Below are 16,402 nucleotides of genomic sequence, written 5' to 3' on the forward strand. Positions count from 1 at the left end.
GGGCTTAGGGACAGGAAGGCTCCTGCAGCCAGGGATGGGGGGTAATGGTGCAGGGGGTGCTGGGGAGGTGGTGGGGTGGGGTGGGGGGGTTGGGTTAGGAGGACGCTGGGGGTTGGTAGGGAGTTTGCATTCTGTTTGGTCCAATGGAAAGCTACTGGGAGATTTCAAGCAGGGAAGTAACCCGAAAAGTAACCCGATAGCTCTTTCTGTATTCCAAGATCCTTGCCGCTGTGGTGTGGACTGTGGGTGGTGATGAAGCTGAAGGAAAAGCAGGGAGACCCGTTAGGGAGACCACTGCAGCTGTCCAGGGGAGGGAGGACAGCGGCTTGGGACAGGGGTAGGAGGGGCCCGCAGTGGGGATAGAGTGATGTGGACGCATTTGGGATCGATGTAAAGGGTCGCGTCCACGGGACTTGGTGGATTGACGGGAAAGGGAACAAGGTTATGAGGTCTACATCTTCACCTTGAGCAACTGAAAGGATGGAGTTGTCAGTTACTAAGATGGAGAGAAAGACCTTTAGGGCACGTCAAGCGGGGCTGCTGGTCAGATATCCATGTGGCACTGTCAGGTGGGCTGGTCTGGAGTTCGGGAATGAGATGGGTATCTGGTCTTCCGCCCTGTGGAGACTGTACCAAAAACCTGAGCTCCCCGGTTGGATGCTAGGGATAGGTGTGGGTGTGGAAGAGGGAAGGTCCAAGTGCTGAGCCCTGGGGAATCGGGGTATGCAGAGATCAGGCAGAGGGGGAATGGCTAGGCTAGCCGAGCAGACCAAGAAGAGCAGCTGGCCAGGTGAGCTTTACTGTCTCTGAAGTAAAGAGAAGGAAGTGTTTCTCGAAGGGAGGGCCAGCTGTGTCCAGTTCTGCTAAGAGGTTGAGTGCACAAGGGAGTGACAACGAAGTCACTCCTGAATTCCGCGATATGAGTGCAGATCGGCTTCTCTGGTGCACTTGTGCTCCCGGCTCATAGCTGGTGCTTCTTCAAGGTTGCAGGACTGGAGATGCTGCTGTGCAGCGGGCAGCAGAGACTGCCCAGAGCCTAGGGGTTTGAGCCAGAAATCAGATTTCACAGGGAAGCGGCCGAGGGGCTGGGACCACCTAGCAGCCATCGCCGAGGGGAGGGCTGGGCGAGGCTGGGGGAGCCCCAAGCCACACAGGATTGCATTTCTCCCACCAGCACATTTTCAAAGGGTCTTCCCTCTGCTGCTTTTCCCTTTTTCCTCTCAGGAGAGGTGATTCATATTTCAATACATTCCAGCTGAAAAAGGATCAGATTTTGAGCAGGTGGTAAGTCGGTACACGGAAATCTGATATATTTTGACTAATGCAGTTTGAAATTTGAAAACTGCAGACAATTTTATTCAAGATCCATTTTTATACTAACTCATTATTGGGGGGAAAAAGCAAGATTTCAGGTTTCCGGGGGAGGACATGTGAACCCAAGCCTGTTACCACCGAGCCCCGTGAAGTAGGCTTGACCTGGCCGGCTGGCCAGCATGCTGCCCGCTGCCCCTGCCGGAAATGCTTTCTTTAGCAACCTCTTTCAAGTATCCCCCTGGGGTTACCAGTCCAATTTAATCTGACCTTCAGCCCCACCTCTGTCGCACCAACTCCAGTAAATCCCTGGGGCTGGCACTTAAGACAAGTTTTGTGATACAGATGATGGTATTACACAGAATTTCCACTTCCTTTCCAGCTTCCTTGTCCATTTCCCCAGCCTCATGAGTGTGAGGCACCAGGAGAGAAAATAAATAATGAAGACAGGGGCAGGAATGAAGTTATTGGCAAGGGAACAGGGACACAGTTCATGCCTGTTGGGGGGCCCGAGGCGGTGAGGCTTAGCCTATGAGAGAGCTGTAGCCTCGAAAGAGAGGGCTGGGGCATCTGGGTGGCTCAGTGGGTTAAGCACCCAACTCTTGATTTTGGCTCAGGTCATGATCTCAGGGTGTTGGGATGGAGCCCCACATCGGGCTCCATGTTCAGTGGGGAGCCTGCTTCTCCCTCTGTCCCTCCCCCTGCTCATGCTCTCTCTCCCTCTCTCTCCCCCTCTTAAATAAATAAATAAATATTTTTAAAAAAAAGAGAGAGAGAGATTTTGGTTTGAATCTCAGCTCTACCATCTTGGACGAATCCCCACCTTTTACTGAGTCTTATTTTTCTCAACCGTAAAATGGGGCTATTGATAGTTTTGTAATAACTTTTTTGGAGCATTCAATGAGTGTATGTGATACCCCGGTTATGGGTAGGTCTGTCAACACACCTTCATCTCCTTTGCTTCCCTGCCCCAGAGATCTCTCCATATGAGGTGCACAGATCTTGTTTCTTTCGAGTGGCTCAGTCTAGTTGGGAAGGCAAACGGGGAAGAACGGGGTCTGAAAGTTCCTGTGACTGGTGATCTTCTGGGTATAGAACTTAAGGCTCCATGAGCTGAACTCCCTGGAAGGTGATTTGTCATCTTGCATCAAGGGGACTTTGACTCAATGTATCTGATTTAGGGAAAGGCCAAGAAATTCGGACAAAGCTTTATGCACAAAGATGTTTATTCCAACGTTGTTTAGTTTAGCTGACTTTTTTTTTTTTGAAGATTTTATTTAACTTTATTTGAGAGAGAGACAGAGAGCATGAGCTGGGAGGAGAGGGAGAGGCAGACTCCGCATTGAGCAGGGAGCCCAACATGGGGCTCGATCCCAGGACCCCAGGATCATGACCTGAGCCCAAGATAGACTCTTAACCAGCTGAGCCACCCAGGTGCCCCACTGACTCTTGAAAGAATCAGTAAGAACATTCGCATGGCAATAAACCAAACATATGATGTCAAGTATACAGTGACGTTCCCCTCTCCTTGGTCCCTGAGCTTTTAGTAGTCCTCCCAGGAGGCAACTAATATTACCAATTTTGTCATGATAATCTGTAACAGTGAGAAATGAGAAACAATGAAAATATTCCACAGATAAATAAAATTATGGTCCGTCCATACAGAACTCTGCAATCTCTACACTGTTACCACACCGTTCTTCTAGTACTCAGCTGTGTGGTTCCTCTGGCCCAGGCCCTCAGCACATGCTGTTCCCTCTGTCTGGAACCTCACCTCCCCCAACCCTCCCAGTGGAGTTCGTCTCAATCTTCAAATTCTCCCAGCCTTCCCGCTTCCACTGCCAAGGGAAGCCCCCACATTCCTCCTAGCTACTTGGATCTCTCTCTCTGGACTCCTCTTTTCAGGGTGTGATTATGTATGGGTGTGACCATTTGAGGAGTATCTGATTCTGACTGTGGGGGGTGGGGTCACTGCCTGCTGAGCCCCCTCACTGGAGAGCCTCACAGAGGAAGGCACCTGGAGAGCTGCTGAATGGATGAATGGTCTAAGTTAAGCAGAAGTGCAAGATACAGAGCTCATATACAGCACGATCCCAATTTTATTGCTTTAAATAAAATTTTTATTTAAATTTTATATATCCCTACATAAATGAAGGAAGTACAGAGAGAAAGCACAGCAAGGCACTGCCGGTGGTTGTCAAGGGTAATGGGATTGTGATGATTTTTCTTCCTTTTCACTTCTCTACTTTCCATGGTTTCCACAATTGGCAAGTATTACTTTAGAGTTAAAATAAATGATGAAGACTGGCTTTAAATAGAAAAACCTTACGGGGGAACATAGGGTTTGGGAACCACATGGGGAAAGCCCGTGCCACTTCTCCCTGGGTCAAAGCTCCCAGGCCTGGGGTCAGAGGCTGGAATGTGTTGCTGGCTGGTCCCTGGAAAAAGCACAGGGCTCAGGACCACAGGGAGGAGGACAGCAGGGAGGAGGAGGCAAGTCAAGGCCTGGGACCTGAGATTCTTAGCTAGATCCTGCAAGATGTCTTTTTTCCCCCTCCATAATGTATTTCCTTTATTAAATATTAAATGCATACATCAAAATATAATATGTTTAAGGGGCGCCTGGATGGCTCAGTCGTTAAGCGTCTGCCTTCAGCTTGGGTCATAATCCCAGGGTCCTGGGATCAAGCCACGAATCGGGCTCCCTGCTCAGCGGGAAGCCCACTTCTTCCTCTCCCACTCCCCCTGCTTATATTCCCTCTCTCCCTGTCTCTGTCCTTCAAATAAATAAATAAATAAAATCTAAAAAATATATATACATAGTATGTTTAAGGAATAGAGAATAATAAAACAAACATCCCCAAGTCCACTGCTCAAATTAAGACACAGAACACTACAAATACATTTAGAGCATTCCCTGCAGGGGTCTTAAGTAGCCAGTCAGGACTCTGCAGAGGGCTTAGAAGAGAGAGACCTGTGAGGCAAGGCCTGAAATGCCTTGTAAACTCATTTATCCTCTCAGGCATGAGGTACCTGGTGGCCTTTGGCTGCTAAAACTTACTGTATATCTACATCTGCCCACAATAAGGCTGCCTCAGCTAAGGAAAGCACCTGGCTTCCTTGCATTGGGCTCAGATTACATCAGCGCAATCATCCATTCAGTCCTTCAGTTTCCAGACATGTATAGGTGAGCTCCATGCGCCATCTGGGCACCCCTGCTGTGGGAGGCAGGTGACTTTAAGAGAGTCGCGAGTGCTGGGACAGGAGGCAGCATGGAGGAGGGTGGGGGGTTGAACCCAGAGGGAAGGGTTTGGGGAGGCTTCCTGGGACAGGTCCTGTCTGAGCCAAGTCCTCAAGTACATAAGTTAGACTTCTTTGGTTGTAAGCAAGAGAAATCTAGTGTGACTGACTAAGTGAAAGAGGAACTCTTTGGGGCTGTAATTGAAAACCCAAATCAGGGACGCCTGGGTGGCTCAGGGGGTCAAGCGTCTGCCTTCCGCTCAGGTCATGATCCCAGGGTCCAGGGATCAAGTCTCATATCAGGCTCCTTGCTTCGTGAGGAGCCTGCTTCTCTCTCTACCTGCCGCTCCTTCTCCGTGTGCAGGTGTTTTTTGTCTGACAAATAAATAAAATCTTTTAAAAAATGAAACTTTAAAAAAAATCACAATGACTATAACAAGAATTACTGTGTCCTATAAGAAGGTTGGAGATCCCAGGATTGATTGATTCCTTGGCTTAATAAGATTATTATGATCCAGGTTCTCTCCATCTTTTCGCTCTGCAGTCTTTGGTGAACTGGCTTTGGCCTTTAAGCCTTTATGTCCCTTCATGGCCTAAAGACAGTGTGTTGGCTCCAGGTATTTCATCCTTGCGGAGCCACACTCAGAGCGGGAAGTGAAAACATCCTTATGGCCATTTTCAAAAGAAGGACCCCGCCCCCAGGCCCTCGGTTGACGTTCTTTGTGTCTCATTGGTCAGAGTGGAGTCACATGCTCCTATCTAGACCAATCACTGACAATGGAGTAGACCAATAGAGACTGCCTCTCTCCCACTCCTGGGGAGGAGTCTAGCTCCTCTAGAGCACTGACTACCTGGTAATTGAATGAAATCTGGATCTTTTTTTAAATTAACATATTAACATATAATGTATTATTAGCCCCAGAGGTACAGGTCTGTGAATCATAGGCTTACACACTTCATAGCACTCACCATAGCACATACTGTCCCCAGTGTCCATAACCCAACCGCCCTCTCCCTAACCCCCCCACCACAACCCTCAGTTTGTTTTGTGAGATTTTTTTTTTAAGATTTTATTTATTTATTTGACAGACAAAGATCACAAGTAGGCAGAGAGGCAGGCAGAGAGAGAGGAAGGGAAGCAGGCTCCCCGCTGAGCAGAGAGTCCCATTTGGGGCTGGATCCCAGGACCCTGAGATCATGACCTGAGCCGGAGGCAGAGTCTTTAACCCCTTGAGCCACCCAGGCGCTCCCGGTCAGGAGGGGTGGGGGTGTCTTATTTGCAACCAAAAGACACACCAGCCTTGACTAATTTAAATAAAAAGCAGATCTATTTACAGGTAACCCACAGGCTCTTTCAAACGGTTGGGAGCTCTACAGACAGGAGCGGTCCCCCAAACAAAGACAAAGATACTTTCAGCTTGTACCTCCAATGTTCTGTTACAGCCACTGCCACTGTCCGTGTAAGCATCGGTCCCAGCTTAATTGCGCCATTAAGTCCTAGTTCAAAGTCTGGGTTACGGACCTTGCCCAGTCTTCAGGGAAGGCTGGGAAAATGCAGGCTTGACCTTTTCAGCTTCCACAAGGAGGGAAGGACTCATTTACATAAATTGGGAGATTTCCCAAATACAGGAAGAGGGTTTAGCAGCTGGGTAAGCAAGAGGAGTGACACATGTCCACAATGTACTATTCTGAAGGCATCTGGGGAAGACTGAGCTCGCAGAAGTGAGGAACTGGGTCTTTTGTCCCCAGAGCCCTCCTGGCATGGTGCCCGGCCCCAAGGAAGGAGTGGAGGGAATGTTTGCTGAGCACGTTCTGTCAGCAGGGGAGTGACGTGAGCAGACTTCATCAGAGGGGCCCGAGAGCCCCAGCCTCCAGCGGGTGGTGAGGAGGACTTGGGCAGGGGCTGGGCAGCGGGCACCGGAAACCTGGGTTTGCAAACACCTACCTTCTTGTCCCCCACAAACCTCTCATGTTATTGGGGTAGTTTGATTTAAACTCCCGCCCTCCTCCATACCTTGGCTCTCAGCTAATGACCCCTTTTTACTTCAGGGAGACAAGAAGGCTGGGGAGGTAACTCCATCATCCTGTCATTCACACAGACCTGAGTCCCTCCCGTTGCTTCAGCGCTCAGGGGTCTCGGTTCCTTTGGCCCTACCACTTCTGCTTCAGTTTCTTCCCTCTCCCTCCTCCCAAACCATGCCCACAAGCCTGCAAACAAGCTCTAGTTTCTTCCATCTTTAAAAAGCAGACAACCTCCCAGGACTCCACCCCTCTCTGGGTGCTGCCCTGTTTCTCTGCTGCCTTCACAGCAAAGTTTCTGAATGAATGGCCTCTGGGTGCTCAAAATCACTGCTCCCTGACACCAACACTGCACCCCAGGTTTCTTCCCTGTCCCACTGAGGACAGGCTGGGCCGTGTGACTGACTCTGACCAGTGAAACATGAGCAGGAAGGCTGTGTGCTGCTTGAAACAGAAGCCCGTAGTTGCCCACAGTATCTGTCCCTTCTGTCCCCTCTGCCATGAGACAGGTAGGGTTCTGGGTAGAAGATGTTTTCTCCACCCAGATCCCTGAGCAAGAAACCAGCCTCTGTCATGAGTCACTGAGACCCTGGGGCCACTTGTCACATATCCATGCCCTGACTTGTCCTGACTGACCCAGTGCTGTCTCCCCATTCACTCTTCCTCCCCTTCTAGCGTGCATTCCGCGCCCACCTTTCTCCCAGAAATGAACTTTCTGACGTCACCAGTTATCTCCATGTTGCCAAACAGCCTTACTTCATCTCTCAGCCCCCATCCTGGCGGAGACCGCCTTCCTTCTTGGACCACTCTTGGCTTCGGTCAACCACGTGCCGTGGCTTTCCTTTGACGTCACTGGCCACTCCTTCTCCTTTACATTCCAGAATTGTGTTGCTGGAGGCCTCAATCCTGTATCCCCTCTCTTGACAGGTGGCTTCATCCATTCCCACAGATTTAAATACCATCTCTATGCCCATGACTCCTGAGTGTGCTTCTCACCTCCGGTTTGCCGCCAGTTAAACATCTCTGTCAGGCTCCGCAGACTTTGCATGTCCTAAATGGAGCTCCCCAAAGCAGGCCCCCATGCCTGCTTTCCCAGGGTTCCTCCCATCTTACTGTACCCTTAACCTCTGGAGCCACCCCATCCCTTCCTCACCCTGGTCCACCTGTGTGTCCTGTGAATTCTACATCCTAAACATTTCTCATTCTGTCTACTGCACTCTGATTCCATGGTCCCACCCCTCTTTTTGTCCCCCCATCTATGCTCCAGTAGCAGCCCCCCAAATCCCATCATGCTGCTCCCCCTTCACGCTCTTCCGTGGCTGCTCACCACACCCAGAATTAGATCCAGACTCTTCAACCAAGGCTTTCAAGTCCCTACAAAGCCTGCCTCCTACTTTTCTGACTGCATCTCCTGCCCGTCCCTTCTTCCCTCATCTATACTAAGTTCGGTCCTTTCCCACGGCCTTTGCACCTGCTGTTCCCTCTGTTCTTTGGCTCCTTTCTTTCCTTTAGGTTTCAACTCAGGTGTTGCTGCTCAGGGAGGCCCTGCATGAGCACACAAACTAATGTCAGTACCCTCCCCCCACCGTTTGTCTCAGTCTTTCTTTTTTTTTAGAGACTTTTTTTTAATTTATTTGAGAGAGAGAGAGACAGAGATAACGAGGGAGAGCACGAGCAGGGAGGAGAGGAAGGCAGAGGCTCAAGCAACTGAGTCACCCAGGTGCCCCAATTTGTCCCCGTCTTAACCTCCTTGTGTCCCCAGTGTCTACCACCCTTTGTCAGTTGGGTCTTGTCTGGTCCCTTTGCTTAATCATCTCCCTGCCGGAGTGTGTAGGCTCCGTGAGGGAAGGAGCTGGATCTCACTGTTGCAGCACGAAGCTCAGAGCAAACTCGTGTGAATGAAGGAGTCAGGGGACAGATTCAGAACAGGGTGGTCGGGTGATCGATACTCCAGGTGTGAATTCTGAACGCCTTTCGCTGACAACAAGGAAAGGGTGGCTGTTCCAGGAACTAGGAACAAGGGCTCCTGGAAGAGAGTTCTGTACCTGCTTCTCACAGGCTGGGTCCTGTCTCCTGTTTCGTGTCAGCCAGTGCCAGGGCCTTCAGGATTTGGTAGATCCCTGGCCCTACTCTCTCTCCCTCACATCCCCTCAGTGACCCCCAGTCAGGCAATAGACACTTGCCCCTGGGGACAGTCCCAGGCCCACAGAGGTTCACCTGCCCCACCAAACACAGCTGAGATACCACTCCAGTTTCAGTGAACCTGTCTGGATGCAGGTCGGTTCACAGTTTGCTGTGATTCTGAGGGAGGGACAGTGGGCTCCAGGGTTTGGAGGGAGGAGGCAGGACTCAGGTTGTGGCTCTCAGAAGCGCACAACCCTCAGCCTTGGGCTGTCATAGCCCAGATTCTGGGGCCCCCAAACTGAGAAGCAAATTTGAATAACACGGGACACATTTTATTAGCCCCAGAGGGGCTTCCCGAGCTGAAGGTAGAGCCCGAATACCTGGGGCATTCTGCAGAGAGTCAGCAGCTCCAGATGGAGATGGATGGACTGCAAGGAAGGGCAAAGTAGAGAGGTCAAGACCCCATCCCCACCTGTTGTGCCCTGGGGGCAGCCAAGGCCTGGCAGGGAAGAAACTTGAACCTAAGTCTGAGCCCAGACTCCGTGTCTGATCTGTCAGGTCCCTCTGCCACGCCTCTGGGCTCTGGGAGCGGCAGGATGGGTGGGTGAAAGCCAGGGTATACTGGGGGTTGGGGAGAACCCCGAAGGGGTGAGCAGCAGCTCCCTTGATAACAGTACCAGTGATATGATCATCACCCTTGGCAATGCCTCTCCTTCAGCTCGCCCTGGGCTACGGTTCAGGGGCACAGCCTCACTGAGCGCTTCCAACACCCAGTAAGACAGGTGCTCGGCCTCCCAGTTCCTGGACTGAAAAACTGAGGCCTTGGAAGTTTAGTGACCCGCACAGGTTGCCCAGCTGAAGGGTGCTCCCAGTGGGGCTGGTCCCAAAGCCAGGCAATACTGGGGTATAGAGAGGCTCACACCAGCCTCCAGCATCGCACCTGCCCCCCAAGAAGGCACCCCGCAGCAAGGAGGTGGCAGACGCAGCTAGGCCAAGCTGGCGAGCCTGTAGGGAGGCCCCCTGAGAGCTCGGCGGCCCGGTTAGTACGGCCTCCCAGCCAGGCCTGTGCAGGGGGCTCGCCAAGGCAGGAAAAAGCCAAGGACTCTTCTGGTAAGGGGCCACTGGCTTCCCACTGCTGAAAGTGACCCTGGAGTAGGTAGGGCATTGAGCCTGTAGGGAGGAGAGTGGGAGCTAAAGGCAAAGCCAGAGTGAGTGTCGAGATAAAATAGGGAGATCGCAGACCCGGGCCCCCTCTCTGGGCTGGAGTTCAGGGATGCTGCCGGATGAAAACGCCGAGGCCACCAGCCCCCTTGGTGGCCTCCAGAGATAAGCATGAGCTTGCACACACACGTGCCTGTACTCAGATACTGCATGCACGTGTATACGAGGCCGTGTGCACGCATGGCTAAACACACACAGTAGTACACGTGTGCACAGAAATGTATTCAGATCCATGCGCGCACACACAGGTTCCATGTAGGCCGGGCCTGCTTCCCAGGATGCAGGCAGTAGACCTGAGGCGTGGGTTTCTAGAGAACACTCCTGCTTCCTGCCTGTGTGTCCCCTCCCCTTCCTGGGCCCAGAGATTTTGGTTTTCAGAAGGAGGGCTTGGTCTTGGCCTCAGATAGGGTGACTGACTTGTCCTGGTTTGTTTGGGCCTTACCGGTTTTAGCCCTGAAAGTCCCAAGTCCTAGGAGGGCCCTGAGTCCCAGGCCAAACTGGGTTGGTCAGCTGCCCCTTGGACAGGCCTGGTGTGTATCTTCCTTTGCCGAACTCTCCCCACCCTCTGTCCCTTCTCTGATGGCCCAGGGGCCATCAAGAGAGAGCCACAGCTGAGGCTGCTCTTCCTGGCGGTATTAGTAAGAACCACTCTGTTTATTGAGCACCTGCTATGTTCCAGGCACCGTTCTAGGCCCCAGGGGCTCAGCAGGAAACGCCCCAGACAAAATCACTGCCCTCGGGGAGTTGACATTCAGTGGGAGGGGACAGGAAAGGAGCAAGATAAAAAATAAATGAGATAATTTATTAGAGGAGGATGAGTGTTAAGCGGGGAAATAAAATAGGGATGGGTTCCTTCCCTATTTTAAATAGGCTGCTCTGGAAGGCCTGACTGAGAATGTGACCCTGGGAGAGACCGGAAGGCTGGGGTCAGGTCAGGGGCCCTGCAGGTGTCCTGGGCAGCTCTCCAGGAGGAAGGAGCCTCCAAAAGTTGGAGGCAGGACACACCCAACACGTGAAAAAGAGGAGGAAGGAGGAAGAGGATGGGGGAGGAAGGGTGAGAGTTGGGGGGCGGTGGTCAGGGCTCTGGTAAAGACTGAAGGGTCTTACTGAGCACAATGGGGCCAAGGAGGGTTTGAGTGGAGGGGTCACATGCTCTGACTCAGACTTGCGCTGCTGTGTTAGGAGACATGGAGGGGCAAGGCTGGGGGCCTGGGGACTGCTCAGGAGCCTATCGCACTAGGCCAGGGGAGAGATGACGGGGGCCCAGGCTGGGGTGGTGGCCGGGAGACACGGGTGGATTCTGGGTATGTTTTGAAGTTGCGCCCGCTGGACTCCTGGCAGACTGGGCATGAAGTTAGAGAGAGGAGTTGGCATGAGTCCGAGGTTCTTGCCTGAGCAGCCAGAATGAAGGCGCTGCCTTCATCAGAGACGGAGAAGATGCGAAGATGTGGGTGAAGGCGGCTTGGGGGGTGGAGGAGCCACTGCTCAACTTCGGAGGGCCTGCGTTGGACACATGGAGGTCTGGAGGAGGCAGGTGGATCACAGGTGTCTTCAGCGGTGCTCGCTTCTGCAGCACATATACTAAAATTGGAACAGGTGTCTTCAGCGGGGGCTGAGGAGGGAAGCCCAGTCTCCCTGGACTGGCTTCCTTGTCTCCAGGGCTGGGCCAGGCTGGGGTGAGGGGACGCTACAGGAAGTGGCCTGCACTGGGGTGTGGCATGGAGGGATGGTGCCAAGTGGGCTGGGGCGCCAGTAGCTCTGTCCAGCGCAGCCAGCCTGGCCCAAGGCTGTTATCTGACCAGCAGAGCCATTTGGTTAGCATCGATTGGCTCAGGGCAAAGCAGCTGGCAAGGCTGGGGCAGGAGGGTTGGGGAGAGGGGCCCTGTGGGGAGGGCGGGGGCTGTAGAGCCAGAGGGATTGGCCACAGGACTTATGAGTCTCTGAGGCTCCAGGAGCCCTGCGGACCTGCCTGGGGGCCTTCGGGGATTCCGGTCCATGGGGCTGTCCCTGCGCTGGTGTAGGGAGAGGTGGTGGGGGTGGGGGATCTGAGACCTTGGGGCCAGGGAGGGCCTGCCCCAGGCAACTTGGAGCTTCTGGATTTGAAGGCAGGGGGTGAGGCCTGTTCCACCACCCTCTTCACCAGCTTTGTGGCCTCGGCCAGCCTCTCCGCCCCCACCTCCAACCCCCATGTGCCTCATTTCTTCTGCGATAGGTGTGGTGGTGTGAGGAGTCCATGTAAAGAACCTGATCCGTGCTTAGGACTGGGTCCTCCTTGGTTAGCTCCCTCCTGCTTCCAGGGTGGGCAAGCTGCAGGACCCCTGCCACTCTGGTCATCTGGCCTGGGACTGGACCAGAGGTCCTGTCAGTGCTGGTTCCAATGGTGACCTCTCTGGCCTCCCCAGGCCTGGGTGTCCCCAGCCTCACAGAGCTGGTGTTACAGCTTCTTGGAAGCTCTGGCTACTCATAGAGGCAGAGAGAAAAGGGGGCTGGGGTAAGGGAGGGGCACACTGCCTGTTTCCCCACCTGAGTGCCTTTGCATATGCTGTGCCTTCTGCCTGTTATGCCCTCCCCCCCCCCCCATCCTGCCAGGTCCAGCTCCACAGGACCCTTCATAAGCACATCTGGGGTTGCTGAGTAGCCTGGATGAGGTGCTGCCCATGTTCCAGCCACTCATCCCCTCCCCCTGCCAGGTCCCTCCCAGCAGGTGAAGGGTTTTGTGTTTTGTAGGAAGGAGGACGTGTAAACAATACAATCTCTACTGGGGGTATTCTCTATGCTACCAGGGGAGCAGAAGGCTTCATGGAGGAGGTGGCATAGGGGTGGCAGAGACCTTCCCTGAGCTTCCCCTTATATATACACCCTTAGGTACCTACTCTGGGCCCCAGCACCTGACCAGACTGCCTGGGATTGGGGACCCCTCTATCTGCTAATGAACACACAAGGGCTTGCCCAGTTCATCCCGGGGCTCCTCCCTGGGCTCCTCCCTGCCCTAGCACATTGGACACTGCAAGAGGGCAAGTACTGAAAGGAGGAAAGAATGAATGAGCCTGCGGAGCCTCAGGTGAGCTCAGATGTGTGGGAGGCCAGGAGGTTTGGGAGCAGCCGAGCAGTCAGTGGGGCACGTGTCCCTGGAGGAGAGAAGGAGGAGAGCCTGAAGAAGGAGGGATGAGGCCCAGCCTGGCTTTCTTCAGCCCCTTGAGGCAGAGCAGCACCCCCTGCTCCACCAGGAGAGGGCTGAGGAGGTAGTTGGGAGGGGGTGCACCTCCCCTTCACAGGCTGCTAATTTGTGATCTTAAAGTACTCAGCAAAGACACCCGCCTCATTGTTAGTACCTTAATCAGGCAATCAGCGGGGTTGGGGCTCCCACTGGCACACGGAGGGGGCACAGGAGGAGCTGCCTGGCTGGGTGACGGTCCAGGACTGAAGCACCCATTGGCTTGAGCACAGGGGCTAGAGGTGGGTGAGTTTGGCTGGGAGGGCTGGCCAGGGCCTTGGAGATGGGACCAGCTTCCAGGGTGGAAAAGCAAATTCAACAGGGACCCACCCCAGTGCCCAGTGGAAGGAGGCAGGGGTAGGGCAAGGGCAGGTTCCTTGGGCTGGCTCCCAGGCACGTGGGCGGCACAGAAGGATGGAGAGCGGCTCCAAGCAGTTGGCTGGGGGCCCTGCCTCCTCCTGGGCCCCTCTCATAGGAAGGACATGGAGGGCTCCTGCCCTGGGTCCTGCCTTGACCCCACACACCTGCCAAGGTGTGTTCACTTGCTGGCTGCTCAGCCCATGCCTAGATTTAGGGGCACTTGGTTTTTTTCATCCAAACTGGGGTCTCTGCTTGGTTTTCCTGTGCCCCGACATTCCCTGGGGGCACCTAGGAATCTTCTAGACACCTTCTAAGGAAGGGTTTTGGCTCTGCTTGGGTCCCCCAGCTTCACAGGGGACACTTCAGAGAAGCCCAGCCCCGGGGCCTTATGGGGACACAGCCACAACATCAGGTGGAAGGGTTGTCAGCCCCCATCCGGGTCAGTGGGGGCCAGGGAAACCCCCCACCACGTAGTAATGCTGGGGATCAGAGGAGCGCAAGCAGGAGCACTTTGTAAACTTCATAAGCTGCACAAATGTTGAGTGGTATTAGTACTAAGCCTGCCATAGCTTACCCCTGCCCCCAGGGTCTGGTGTGGCACTGTGTGTCCCACAAGCACCAGTTCATGGCCATGGCCTGGCCCCCTTTAGCACAATGAGCCCTGTGAAGGCCCTTGAGCTGGGAGGGGACCCCCAGGGCCCCCCAGAATGGCAAGGTGGGGACCGCTTCCCTGGGGTGAGGTTCCTGGGAGACAGCAGCCTGGACAGGGGTGAGGGGTGCCTGCCGAGAGAGGGGAAAAGGGGTGTCAGATTCTGTGGAAGCTGCAGCCAGTATAGGGTGGGCCCTCCTCCCACCCCTGGCTTTTGGAGACTCAAAGCATCTCGCAGGCTCCCCAAGACTCAGTTGGGGCTTGGTGTCCACGCTCCTAGTCCCTCACACTCTTGCTTCCCCCTGCACAGCTGGGACCCTCTGCCAGACTGTGGTGGGCAATGGGGGCCTCAAAGTCAGACCTGAGTCTCCATGTGGGGCACACTGGAAAAGCTATCACCTCCTACTCATGTTACAGAGAGGGAAACTGAGGCTGAGGCCTGCAGGCCATCTAGTGGTGGTGATGACTGAAGACACCGCAGGAACCACCTAGAGCGTGGCCCGGCCCAGAAAGGGTCCTTACAGCTGCACTGCCACCACCACCGCCGCCACCGAGGTCATAATTGCTCTGAAATCACAACCGAACCCAATTATGCAAAAACGAAATTATATGCGATGATTTTTATGTTGAAAACGTTCGGTGGAAGCCGGGTGATTACGGGGGGACGGGAAGCAGCTGCCACTCTCTGGGAGCCCATAACTCCCAACAGCTGGGAACTGTCACTTATTTACGATGCTGTTTCTGCCGGGAATGAGGGGGTGGCAGTGGCGGCTGGGCCTGCCTGAGACTGGCCAGGAGGCTAAGCCAGCAGCAGGCCTGGGAGCCTGGCCTAGTGGCCCAGGTGAGGCTGGGAGCAGGCCGGTCGGAGAGTGGCCAGAAGTGTGAGTTCTTTCTACATGCTTTGGGCAGAGCTGACAGCAGGAATCAGCTGAGCTGCCCCAGGGCCTGGCCTTCTCCCCAGAGGCCCGGCTGGCCAAGCTGGAAGGGACGGGCAAGAGGCCAAAACTGGGCAGGGACGAGATGGCTGCCTGGCCCTGCAGGGTGGGGGTTACGGCTGGAGCCTGTCCTCGCAGGCTGGCGTGCCTGCCGGGCAGCCTGGGGCAGCTGCGACCCTGGAAAAAGGCAGGTAATGATGATCGTCCATAATGAGGCCTCTCGGATAATGAGCACGGGGCTATTATCCGACCACAGGCTGGACACATCCGAAAATAAATTATTTTAAGGATCCATTAACGAATGCCTAATTAATGCCAATTAGAGGGAAGCTACAGAGGAAATGCTCCGGACGGTCGAGAGGCAAAGCCTTGTTTGCAACCACCAGCCGGGAGCACACGCCTGGGAGTGAGGCGCGGAGAGGGGAGGGGCCAGAAGATGGACCAGATAAGGGAGGCCCCAAAACCAGGCAGCCCTTCACACACGTCCCCTTAGCACATCCTCACAGTGCCGCAAGGAACACTAGTACTATTTAGAAATGAGGAAACTGGGGCGCCTGGGTGGCTCAGTGGGTTAAGCCGCTGCCTTCGGCTCAGGTCATGATCTCAGAGTCCTGGGATCGAGCCCCGCATCGGGCCCCGCATCGGGCTCTCTGCTCTCTCGGGGAGCCTGCTTCCTCCTCTCTCTCTGCCTGTCTCTCTGCCTGCTTGTGATCTCTCTGTCAAATAAATAAAATAAAATCTAAAAAAAAAAAAAAAGAAATGAGGAAACTGAGTCACAGAGCGCTTTCACGTATTTGAGGACACAGAAGGCACCCTAAATGAGACAGCTTTTGAGATGAACTTTGGTGTCTTGCATGCATGCTTTGTTATTAAGAAGACGCTAAAAGACTTGAGGCGCCTGGGTGGCTCAGTCGTTGGGCGTCTGCCTTGTTCAGTCGTTGGGCGTGTGCCTTCGGCTCAGGTCATGATCCCGGAGTCCTGAGATCGAGCCCCTGCATCGGGCTCCCTGCTTCTCCCTCTTCCACTCCCGTGCTTGTGTTCCCTCTCTCACTTTCTCTGTCAAATAAATTAAAAAAAAAAAAAAAAAAAAGAATACATTAAAGGACTCTTCAGGCCTCCATATATTTACTTTGTTAGACCAGGAGTCTGAATCAGTACCTGTTCATGTGCATCAGTACCTGGTCATGATTCAGACCAGGAGTCTGAATCAGTACCTGTGATAGGAGTAAGTGGCAGAGCTGGGAGAGGAACGCCCACCCCAGGACTGCCCGTGGGAGTCTGGGGGCGGGGCTAGGGCTTGGGGCGGGACTTTAGGGCACGACGCGCGTT

The 16,402-nt window shown here is 54.0% G+C and overlaps 1 protein-coding gene across 1 annotated transcript in view; it reads left to right on the top strand.

Moving 5' to 3' along the window:
- The window catches only part of LOC111151421 (reticulon 4 receptor like 1), a 71,200-nt gene that overhangs the window by 53,169 nt on the left and 1,629 nt on the right, over positions 1–16,402 (top strand). The gene's annotated exons all lie outside the window — the stretch shown is intronic.

Source organism: Enhydra lutris, unplaced genomic scaffold, assembly GCF_002288905.1.
Source record: "Enhydra lutris kenyoni isolate GAN:26980312 unplaced genomic scaffold, ASM228890v2 scaffoldscaffold26, whole genome shotgun sequence".
NCBI classification, from domain to species: Eukaryota; Metazoa; Chordata; class Mammalia; order Carnivora; family Mustelidae; genus Enhydra; species Enhydra lutris.